Source organism: Triticum aestivum, chromosome 7B (genome assembly GCF_018294505.1).
Source record: "Triticum aestivum cultivar Chinese Spring chromosome 7B, IWGSC CS RefSeq v2.1, whole genome shotgun sequence".
Lineage (NCBI taxonomy): Eukaryota > Viridiplantae > Streptophyta > Magnoliopsida > Poales > Poaceae > Triticum > Triticum aestivum.
Genome location: NC_057813.1, coordinates 572044390 through 572056520, shown reverse-complemented (window position 1 = coordinate 572056520; position 12131 = coordinate 572044390).

Sequence of the window (12131 nt, the reverse complement as noted above, 5' to 3'; positions counted from 1 at the left end):
TACAAACTGGACAATCTCTTACGAAGTATCAGGGTTTCGGACGGAAACTTATCTGTTACACCGGCTATTCAATATTTTAATAACTTAGTACAACTCCGGACTTTTTTTGTGTTCAGATGCACAATTCAAATCCACGTCATCAACTTTCAACCCTTTCTGACATAATTTGCTATTTTCGATGCATCTACAGATTTGTTTTCAGAGCTAAATCACCGTGAAAGGGAAAAGTACTATGAAATGAACTCTGAAAAGGTTGAAACTTGGAAAGGTATCATCATTTCACCCACATAGCATGTGCAAAAAAGTAGAGAGGGTTACGGCAAAACTGGATGCACTTCGTGTACAAATTGGACAATCCCTTAGGAAGTATCAGGGTTTCGGACGAAAACTCATGTGTTACACCGGCTATTCAATATTTTAATAACTTAGTACAACTTCGGACTTTTTTTGTGTTCAGATGCACAATTCAAATCCATGTCATCAACTTTCAACCCTTTCTGACATAATTTGCTATTTTCGATGCATTTACTAATTTGTTTTCAGAGCTAAATCACTGTGAAAGTGAAAAGCACTACAAAATGAACTCTGAAAAGGATGAAACTTGGGAAGGTATCATCATTCATCCGCATACATGTGCAAAAAAGTAGAGAGGGTTACGGTAAAACTGGATGCACTTTGTGTACAAACTGGACAATCCCTAACGAAGTATAAGGGTTTCGGACGAAAACTGATCTGTTACACAGGCTATTCAATATTTTAATAACTTAGTACAACTCCGGACTTTTTTTGCGTTCAGATGCAGAATTCAAATCCACGTCATCAACTTTCATACCTTTCTGACATAATTTGCTATTTTCGATGCATTTACTGATTTGTTTTCAGAGCTAAATCACCATGAAAGTGAAAAGCACTACAAAATAAACTCTGAAAAGGTTGAAACTTGGCAAGGTATAATAATTTCACGCGCATAGCATGTGCAAAAAAGGAGATAGAGTTACGGCAAAAACTGGATGCACTTCGTGTTCAAACTGGACAATCCCTTAGGAAGTATCAGGGTTTCGGATGAAAACTCATCTGTTACACCGACTATTCAATATTTTAATAACTTAGTACAACTCCAGACTTTTTTTGTGTTCACATGCATAATTCAAATCCACATCATCAACTTTCAACCCTTTCGAACATAATTTGCTATTTTTGATGCATTTACTGATTTGTTTTCAGAGCTAAATCACCGTGAAAGTGAAAAGCACTACAAAATGAACTCTCAAAAGGTTGAAATTTGGCAAGGTATCATCATTTTACCTGCATAGCATGTGCAAAACAGTAGAGAGGGTTACGACAAAAACTGGATGCACTTCGTGTACAAACTGGACAATCTCTTTCGAAGTATCAAGGTTTCGGACGAAAACTCATCTATTACACCGGCTATTCAATATTTTAATAACTTAGTACAACTTTGGACTTTTTTTGCGTTCAAATGCACAATTCAAATCCACGTCATCAACTTTCAACCCCTTCTGACGTAATTTGCTATTTTCAATGCATTTACTGATTTGTTTTCAGAGCTAAATCACCGTGAAAGTGAAAAGCACTACAAATTGAACTCTGAAAAAGTTGACACCTGGCAAGGTATCATCATTTCACCCGCATAGCATGTGCAAAAAAGTAGAGAGGGTTACGGCAAAAACTGGATGCACTTCGTGTTTGAACTGGACAATCTCTTACGAAGTATCAGGGTTTCAGACAAAAACTCTTCTGTTACACCGGCTATTCAATATTTTAATAACTTAGTACAACTCCGGACTTTTTTTGTGTTCACATGCACAATTCAAATCCACGTCATCAACTTTCAACCCTTTCTGACATAATTTGCTATTTGATGCATTTACTGATTTGTTTTCAGAGCTAAATCACCGTGAAAGTGAAAAGCACTATGAATTGAACTCTGAAAAGGTTGAAACTTGGAAAGGTATCATAATTTCACCCACATAGCATGTGCAAAAAAGTAGAGAGGATTATGGCAAAACTGGATGCACTTCGTGTACAAACTGGACAATCTCTTACGAAGTATCAGGGTTTCGGACAAAAACTCATGTGTTACACCGGCTATTCCATATTTTAATAACTTAGTACAACTCCGGACTTTTTTTGCGTTCAGATGCACAATTCAAATCCATGTCATCAACTTTCAACCCTTTTTGACATAATTTGCTATTTTCGATGCATTTGCTGATTTGTTTTCAGAGCTAAATCACCGTGAAAGTGAAAAGCACTACAAAATGAACTCTGAAAAGGTTGAAACTTGGCAAGGTGTCATCATTCATCCGCATAGCATGTGCAAAAAAGTAGAGAGGGTTACGGTAAAACTGGATGCACTTTGTGTACAAACTGGACAATCCCTTAGGAAGTATAAGGGTTTTGGACGAAAACTGATCTGTTACACTGGCTATTCAATATTTTAATAACTTAGTACAACTCCAGACTTTTTTTGCGTTCAGATGCAGAATTCAAATCCACGTCATCAACTTTCAAACCTTTCTGACATAATTTGCTATTTTCGATGCATTTACTGATTTGTTTTCAGAGCTAAATCACCGTGAAAGTGAAAAGCACTACAAAATAAACTCTGAAAAGGTTGAAACTTGGCAAGGTATCATAATTTCACGCGCATAGCATGTGCAAAATAGTAGATAGGGTTACGGAAAAAACTGGATGCACTTCGTGTTCAAACTGGACAATCCCTTAGGAAGTATCAGGGTTTCGGATGAAAACTCATCTGTTACACCGGCTATTCAATATTTTAATAACTTAGTACAACTCCAGACTTTTTTTGTGTTCACATGCACAATTCAAATCCACATCATCAACTTTCAACCCTTTCTAACATAATTTGCTATTTTTGATGCATTTACTGATTTGTTTTCAGAGCTAAATCACCGTGAAAGTGAAAAGCACTAGAAAATGAACTCTCAAAAGGTTGAAACTTGGCAAGGTATCATCATTTTACCTGCATAGCATGTGCAAAACAGTAGAGAGGGTTACGGCAAAAACTGGATGCACTTCGTGTACAAACTGGACAATCTCTTTCGAAGTATCAAGGTTTCGGACGAAAACTCATCTATTACACCGGCTATTCAATATTTTAATAACTTAGTACAACTTCGGACTTTTTTTGCGTTCAAATGCACAATTCAAATCCACGTCATCAACTTTCAATCCTTTCTGACGTAATTTGCTATTTTCAATGCATTTACTGATTTGTTTTCAGAGCTAAATCACCCTGAAAGTGAAAAGCACTACAAATTGAACTCTGAAAAAGTTGACACTTGGCAAGGTATCATCATTTCACCCTCATAGCATGTGCAAAAAAGTAGAGAGGGTTACAGCAAAAACTGGATGCACTTCGTGTTTGAACTGGACAATCTCTTACGAAGTATCAGGGTTTCAGACGAAAACTCATCTGTTACACCGGCTATTCAATATTTTAATAACTTAGTACAACTCTGTACTTTTTCGCATTCAGATGCACAATTCAAATCCACGTCATCAACTTTCAACCCTTTCTGACATAATTTGCTATTTTCGATGCATTTACTGATTTGTTTTCAGAGCTAAATTACCGTGAAAGTGAAAAGCACTACTAAATGAACTCTGAAAAGGTTGAAACTTGGCAAGGTATCATCATTTCACTCGCATAGCATGTGCAAAAAAGTAGAGAGGGTTACGTCAAAAACTTGATGCACTTCGTGTACAAACTGGACAATCTCTTACAAAATATGACGGTTTCGGACGGAAACTCATCTGTTACACTGGCTATTCAATATTTTAATAACTTAGTACATCTCTGGACATTTTTTGCGTTCATATGCACAATTCAAATTCACGTCATCAACTTTCAACCCTTTCTGACATATTTTGCTACTTTCGATGCATTTACTGATTTGTTTTTAGAGCTAAATCACCGTGAAAGAGAAAAGCACTACAAAATGAACTCTGAAAAGGTTGAAACTTGGCAAGGTTTCATCATTTCACCCGCATAGCATGTGTAAAAAAGTAGAGAGGGTTACAGCAAAAACTGGATGCACTTCGTGTACAAACTGGACAATCTCTTACGAAGTATCAGGGTTTCGGACGGAAACTTATCTGTTACACCGGCTATTCAATATTTTAATAACTTAGTACAACTCCGGACTTTTTCTGTGTTCACATGCACAATTCAAATCCATGTCATCAACTTTCAACCCTTTCTGACATAATTTGCTATTTGATGCATTTACTGATTTGTTTTCAGAGCTAAATCACCGTGAAAGTGAAAAGCACTATGAATTGAACACTAAAAAGGTTGAAACTTGGAAAGGTATCATCATTTCACCCACATAGCATGTGCAAAAAAGTAGAGAGGGTTATGGCAAAACTGGATGCACTTCGTGTACAAACTGGACAATCTCTTACGAAGTATCAGGGTTTCGGACAAAAACTCATGTGTTACACCGGCTATTCAATATTTTAATAACTTAGTACAACTCCGGACTTTTTTTGCGTTGAGATGCACAATTCAAATCCATGTCATCAACTTTCAACCCTTTCTTACATAATTTGCTATTTTCGATGCATTTACTGATTTGTTTTTAGAGCTAAATCACCGTGAAAGTGAAAAGCACTACAAAATGAACTCTGAAAAGGTTGATACTTGGCAAGGTATCATCATTCATCCGCATAGCATGTGCAAAAAAGTAGAGAGCGTTACAGTAAAACTGGATGCACTTTGTGTAAAAACTGGACAATCCCTTACGAAGTATAAGGGTTTCGGACGAAAACTCATCTGTTACACCGGCTATTCAATGTTTTAATAACTTAGTACAACTCGGTAATTTTTTTTGCGTTCAAATGCACAATTCAAATCCACGTCATCAACTTTCAACCCTTTCTGACATAATTTGCTATTTTCGATGCATTTACTGATTTGTTTTCAGAGCTAAATCACCGTGAATGTGAAAAGCACTATGAAATAAACTCTGAAAAGGTTGAAACTTGGCAAGGTATCATCATTTCACCCGCATAGCATGTGCAAAAAAGTAGAGAGGGTTATGACAAAAACAGGATGCACTTCGTGTACAAACTGGACAATTTCTTTCGAAGTATCAGGGTTTCGGACGAAAACTGATCTGTTACACCGGCTATTCAATATTTTAATAACTTAGTACAACTCCGGACTTTTTTTGCGTTCAGATGCAGAATTCAAATCCACGTCATCAACTTTCAACCCTTTCTGACATAATTTGCTATTTTCGATGCATTTACTGATTTGTTTTCAGAGCTAAATCACCGTGAAAGTGAAAAGCACTACAAAATGAACTCTGAAAAGGTTGAAACTTGGCAAGGTATCATAATTTCACGCGCATAGCATGTGCAAAAAATTAGATAGGGTTACGGCAAAAACTGGATGCACTTCGTGTTCAAACTGGACAATCCCTTAGGAAGTATCAGGGTTTCGGACGAAAACTCATCTGTTACACCGGCTATTCAATATTTTAATAACTGAGTACAACTCCAGACTTTTTTTGTGTTCAGATGCACACTTCAAATCCACATCATCAACTTTCAACCCTATCTGACATAATTTGCTATTTTTGATGCATTTACTGATTTGTTTTCAGAGCTAAATCACCGCGAAAGTGAAAAGAACTACAAAATGAACTCTGAAAAGGTTAAAACTTGGCAAGGTATCATCATTTTACCTGCATAGCATGTGCAAAACAGTCGAGAGGGTTACGGCAAAAACTGGATGCACTTCGTGTACAAACTGGACAATCTCTTTCGAAGTATCAGGGTTTCGGACGAAAACTCATCTATTACACCGGCTATTAAATATTTTAATAAGTTAGTACAACTCCGGACTTTTTTTGCGTTCAGATGCACAATTAAAATCCACGTCATCAACTTTCAACCCTTTCTGGCATAATTTGCTATTTTCGATGCATTTACTGATTTGTTTTCAGAGCTAAATCACCATGAAAGTGAAAAGCACTATGAAATGAACTCTAAAAAGGTTGAAACTTGGAAAGGTATCATCATTTCATCCACATAGCATGTGCAAAAAAGTAGAGAGGGTTACAGCAAACCTGGATGCACTTCGTGTACAAACTGGACAATCTCTTACGAAGTATCAGGGTTTCGGACAAAAACTCATGTGTTACACCAGTTATTCAATATTTTAATAACTTAGTACAACTCCGGACTTTTTTGCGTTCAGATGCACAATTTAAATCCATGTCATCAACTTTCAACCCTTTCGGACATAATTTGCTATTTTCGATGCATTTACTGATTTGTTTTCAGAGCTAAATCACCGTGAAAGTGAAAACCAATACAAAATGAACTCTGAAAAGGTTGAAACTTGGCAAGGTATCATCATTCACCTGCATAGCATGTGCGAAAAAGTAGAGAGGGTTACGGCGAAAACTGGATGCACTTCGTGTACAAACTGGACAATATGGCTCCAAGTATTAAGGGTTCGGACGAAATCTCATCTGTGTCGGTGTACTAGATTAGGGGTACCCTAGTACCCCGAACTTGTGCACAGGTAGTTGCAGCACCCCGCGGCAAAAGGCTTGCCGGGTGATCGCCAAGATCCCCCAAGGTTCCCTTGGAGCCATCCAAGAACAAGGTATTTAGGCTAAGGAGACAAGACCCCGGCAAGAGGAGCTTGCCGGGAAGGCCAACCAAGGCGCTCCAATGAACTTGCCGCGATGTGCCACGTGCTCCGGCAAGGCAACAAGGCCCCGGCAAGAGGAGCTTGCCGGGAAGACAAACCAAGGTACCTCGAAGCCCGGCGAGCGACAAGCTTCCGGACCCGACAAGATAACAACAACGGCAAGGCGCTTGCCGCGGCAGGCGGCCACTCTGCGTCCACACTCCAGTGCATCCACCAACGTGTCGCTCTGGGGGCCTCTCCGGACGTGCGTGGCGGGAGGCTGTGCAGCCAGCGGTGCGCAGTGGCATGCGAAGTTGACAAGATCGCCATCGTGGCGAACGGTGGCGCCCCTAACGGTCCTTTTCTGCACTGTTCGGGCGACTCAGACGGGCATTTAATGCCCTTGTCCCCTGCCGTCAGGGTTAGGTAGGGTGCACTGTACAAGCAACTGTATCAACTACCTCGCTTTTTACATTTTTACCCTCCTCTGTGTTTCCACCTGTCGGTGACCCCTTTAGCATATAAAAGGAGGCCCATGCGCAACGTAGGGGGGGTTCGGCTCATAGGTTCGGAGCCTCAGACAGTCAGCTTCGATCCATCCGTAGCCCAGAGAACATCACACTCTCACTTTGGAGAGCAAGAACACCAGATAATACAACCAGACAAGCAGCAGTAGGAGTGTTATCTCTCCGGAGAGCTCCGAAGCTGGGTAAACTGCTCGTGTGCCTCGCCTCGATCTGCTCTTCGTGCGATCTCCGCCCCCCGCCGAACCGAAAGGGGCCCGGTCCGCCGGCCCCATAGGTGTTCGAGGATCAGTTTCCCCGACATCTTTGGCACGCCAGGTAGGGGGCGTCGAGATTGTGTGAACCTGATCCGGTGTTCACACGAGCTAGATCTTCATTCCCTTCATCAACATGCCACCGAAGAAGAAGACTTCGGCGGCAGCCGCTCCGTCCACGTCATTTTCGCCACCGTTGGAGCAAACGGGTGGTGGAGTGGACGCCGGCGGAAGAACAACCGTCGATGAGGGTGCTCACAGTGCTGCTAAGTCCAAGGACAAGGCTACACAAACCTCGGCGACTGTACAAGTTCCGCGCCACTCTCAAGAGGCGCAAGATCAACAGCATCATGGCGCTCGCAGCACCATGCGCATGTTAGACCAAGGCCAAGCTGGTGGATCTCGGGCCGCTCAAGACCAGCATGCACGCCAGCGTGCTGGCACGAGCGGGGCGCGGTCGCCTGGACGGGATACTGCTCCTTCTAACATAGTTAGAAGTTCGAGCACGTCCCGCTCCTCGCGCCGTCTACCACTACCACCCACTACCCCAGTAGAAGCTTTGGCGCGAGCTCAACTTCTCTTAGATTACCCTCCAACGTCGGACAAGATCGACGAATGGAGAGCCACCATTCAGAGTCTCATCGGCTACGCCAACGGCGACACTCCATGGCGGCCGAGCGCGTCGCCGCCACGGCTGGACCGCCGGACGCGAGCCGGTGGCGACGAAACAGGCGGAGGTGCAACTACCATGCAATCACCGCTCCGAAGGCCAAGATCGCCAACTCGTCGGATCCACCTCGACAGTGACTCCACTGCATCGTCGGATCCACGAGCTCGTCGTGATCAGCGCCAAGTTCTGCACGATCGACAACAAGAAGACGCTCGAACCCGCATCGAGCGCCAAAGAGAAGCGCGACGTCAATCCGACAAGCGCGCTGGGCCCTCTGTTGACATGCATGCGCCAGAGGAGCCAGGCGATCTGCCGTACGTGGTAGGTTGTCCTGCGTTCACTCGTGAGCTGCGGCAAGTCCAGTGGCCCAGTACAAAGAACTTCAAGCCAGACGTACCGGAGAAGTACGACGGCAAGACGCATCCGTCAGAATTCCTCAGCATCTACACCATTGCGGTGCAAGCTGCCGGGGGACGAGATGACAAGATCCTTGCCAACTACTTCCCGCTGGTGCTCAAGCCCAACGTCAGATCCTGGCTCATGCACTTGCCGGACAACTCCATATCCTCTTGGGCTGATCTATGCCATCAGTTTGTCGGCGCCTTTACTGGCGGACACAAGCCTCATGGCCAGGAGAGTGATCTTCATTTGCTCGCCCAGAAGGAAGGAGAGCCCCTGCACAAGTACATTCAGAGATTCAGTAGCGTGCAGCACAACATCCCATACGTCCACCCTGCCGCGGTGATCAGCGCGTTCCATCAGAACGTGCGGAACCGCAGGATGCGGGAGGAAATGGCGATGTGCAAGATCAGGGACGTCAGTGAGTTATATGCACTGGCCGACAAGTGCGCGCGTGCTGAGGAAGGGAGGAGACTTCCCGGGGAAAATATAGGAGCGGGAGGATTTGACAGCGAAGATGCCGCCCCGACAAGGAAAACCCGACGGCGGAACAACAGAAGGAGGAAAGGCAAAGAAGTGCTAGTTGTTGAGCAGTCCGGCAACGGTGGCGGCGCCAAGGAAGCCAAAGCTGGTGACTCCGGCAAGAAGGTTGCCGCGGAGGTGGCGGTCGCCGACAAGCAAGATGGCACCAACAAGCAGTATTGCAAGATTCACCGCACCAAGGGCCATGATCTTCAGAACTGCAAGAGGGTCGAGCAGCTTGTTGAGCAACAGAAAGCTGAATACGAGCGGCGCGACAAGGAGAAAGCCCAGGAAGGAGCTGGTGGATCCGGCAAGAAACGTCTCGGCCGGGGAGGACGCCGCGGCAAGGCCAAGCAGCGGCAAGGTGACAGACCTCCTCACGGCCGCGACAAGGATGAAGATGACGGCGATGATGAAGATATGGATGATGAGGAGACTGATGAGCAGGAGTTCCAGAAAGCTACAGAGGTCCTGTGCATTGACGGTGGTGCTTCTCTGCATGCCTCGCACCGCCAGCTCAAGCAATGGATGCGGGAGGTTAATGCAGTAGAACCACCCATCGAGTCACGCAGGCCTCTGAAATGGTCCAGCACGCCTATCATCTTTGATATTGAGGACCACCCGGATCGCATAACTGCGGTCGGGTGCCTGCCGATGTTGGTTTCACCAACAATCCGCAACCTCAAGGTCACTAAGATGCTAGTTGACGGCGGGGCCAGCTTGAACCTGATCTCCTCCGCGGTGCTCCAGAAGCTCCAGATCCCCGACAGCGAGCTCGAAGAGACCGGCACATTTCAAGGAATCAACCCGGGAAGGAGCAAGCCAAAGGGAAAGATCACGTTGCCGGTAACATTTGGCAGTGAGCTAAACTTCAGGACTGAGAGGGTCACGTTTGACGTTGCCGATTTTCCATTACCTTACAATGGAATCCTTGGCCGTCCAGCACTCGCCAAGTTCATGGCAGCCTCTCACTATGCGTACAACGTACTGAAAATGCCAGGCCCAATAAGTGTCATATCTGTCCCTGGCGACAAGAAGGATGCTCTTATCTGTGCCGACAAGATTTACCGGGAAGCAGCAGCTGCAGCAGAACGAAAGACACTTGCCGCTGAAGCTCCCGGGGGGAAGAAGAAGACCAAGTCCGGCAAGAGCTCTGATGCCCACTCCGGCAAGCGCACCTCTTCGGAGTGCTGCGCTACCGTCGAGGACGCACCATCGAGCTCCACCGGCAAGTGCAAGAAGGCGATGGCAGCTCCACCTGCGACTAAGAAGGTGTCCGCTAAGGAGGATGGCACTGGTGGTACCTTCACCATCAGCGCCACTCTTGACCCCAAATAGGAAAGCGCGCTCGTTGCTTTCCTACGGGCGAATGTCGACGTGTTTGCGTGGCAACCGTCTGATATCCCCGGTGTTCCCAGGAAAGTGATTGAGCACCACCTTGCCGTCTGTCCTCATGCACGGCCCGTCAAGCAGAGAGTCAGGAAGCAGGCAGTTGAGCGCCAAGAATTCATCGCAGAAGAAATCAAGAAGTTGGAAGCAACAGGCCTTGTCAGAGGAGTACTCCATCCCACGTGGTTGGCCAATCCTGTTGTTGTGCGCAAAGCTAACGGGAAATGGAGACTTTGTATTGACTTCACTGATGTTAATAAAGCTTGTCCCAAAGACCCATTTCCCTTGCCACGTATTGACTAGATTGTTGACTCCACAGCCGGATGTGATTTGCTTTCGTTTCTTGATGCATACTCAGGATATCATCAGATCTTCATGGCCGAAGAGGATGAAGAGAAAACCGCATTTATCACCCCGTGTGGCACGTACTGCTTCGTACGGATGCCTTTCGGTTTGAAGAATGTTGGTTCAACATTCGCAAAGGTAGTTCACCATGCTTTTGAGCCACAAATACACAGAAATGTGGAAGCTTACATGGATGACATAGTGGTCAAAAGCAAGGACAAAGCGACCTTGATTCAAGATTTAGATAAGACATTTGCAAACATGCGCAAGATCAACCTCAAGCTTAACCCCGAGAAGTGCGTGTTTGGAGTCCCTTCCGGCAAGCTTCTCGGGTTCTTCGTGTCTCAACGGGGAATTGAAGCCAATCCCGACAAGATCAAAGCCATCGAGCAGATCGAAGCACCAAATGCGTCAAGGATGTACGAAGGCTTGCCGGTTGCGTGGCTGCTCTCAGCAGGTTTATCTCTAGATCTGCTGAGCGCGCCCTGCCATTTTTCAAAATTTTGAAAAAGGCAGGTCCAATGAAATGGACTCCGGAAGCGGAGGCTGCACTGCAGGACTTGAAGAGATACCTATCCTCCACTCCAACGCTTGTCGCACCTAAGCCGCAAGAGAAGTTGCTGCTGTATATAGCAGCAACCAATCAAGTGGTTAGTGCTGCGTTAGTGGCGGAGAGGGAGGCAGATGATGAGCCAGCAACCACGGCAGATCCATCTAGCGACAAGCAGGGGGCTTCGTCGACAAGCTCTGGCCCCGACAAACATGATTTTGCGCAGGAGTATGATAGGATGCCAAGGAGAATGGTGCAGCGCCCAGTTTACTTTGTCAGTTCTCTTCTGCAGGGGGCTAGACCAAGGTACTCTGGTGTGCAGAAGTTGCTTTTCGGCCTCCTTATGGCCTCGAGAAAGCTGCGCCATTACTTCCAAGCACATGAGATCACAGTCGTCACTCGCTTTCCGCTGAAGAGGATACTGCAAAATCCAGAAGCAACGGGCAGGATTGTCGAGTGGGCACTGGAACTGTCAAGCTTTGGCCTCAAGTTTTAGAGCACCTCAACTATCCAAAGCAGAGCATTGGCAGAGTTCATAGCAGAGTGGACGCCAACCCCAGATGAAGAAATTCCAGAAACGAGCATCCCCGTCAAAGAAGCAAACAAAGAGTGGCTGATGTACTTTGATGGTGCCTTCTCGCTGCAAGGCGCCGGTGCAGGCGTGCTGCTTGTCGCACCCACCGGAGAGCACCTCAAGTACGTAGTCCAGATGCACTTTCCCAAAGAGCAAGCAACCAACAATACTGCAGAGTATGAAGTATTGCTTGCCGGTCTTAGAATC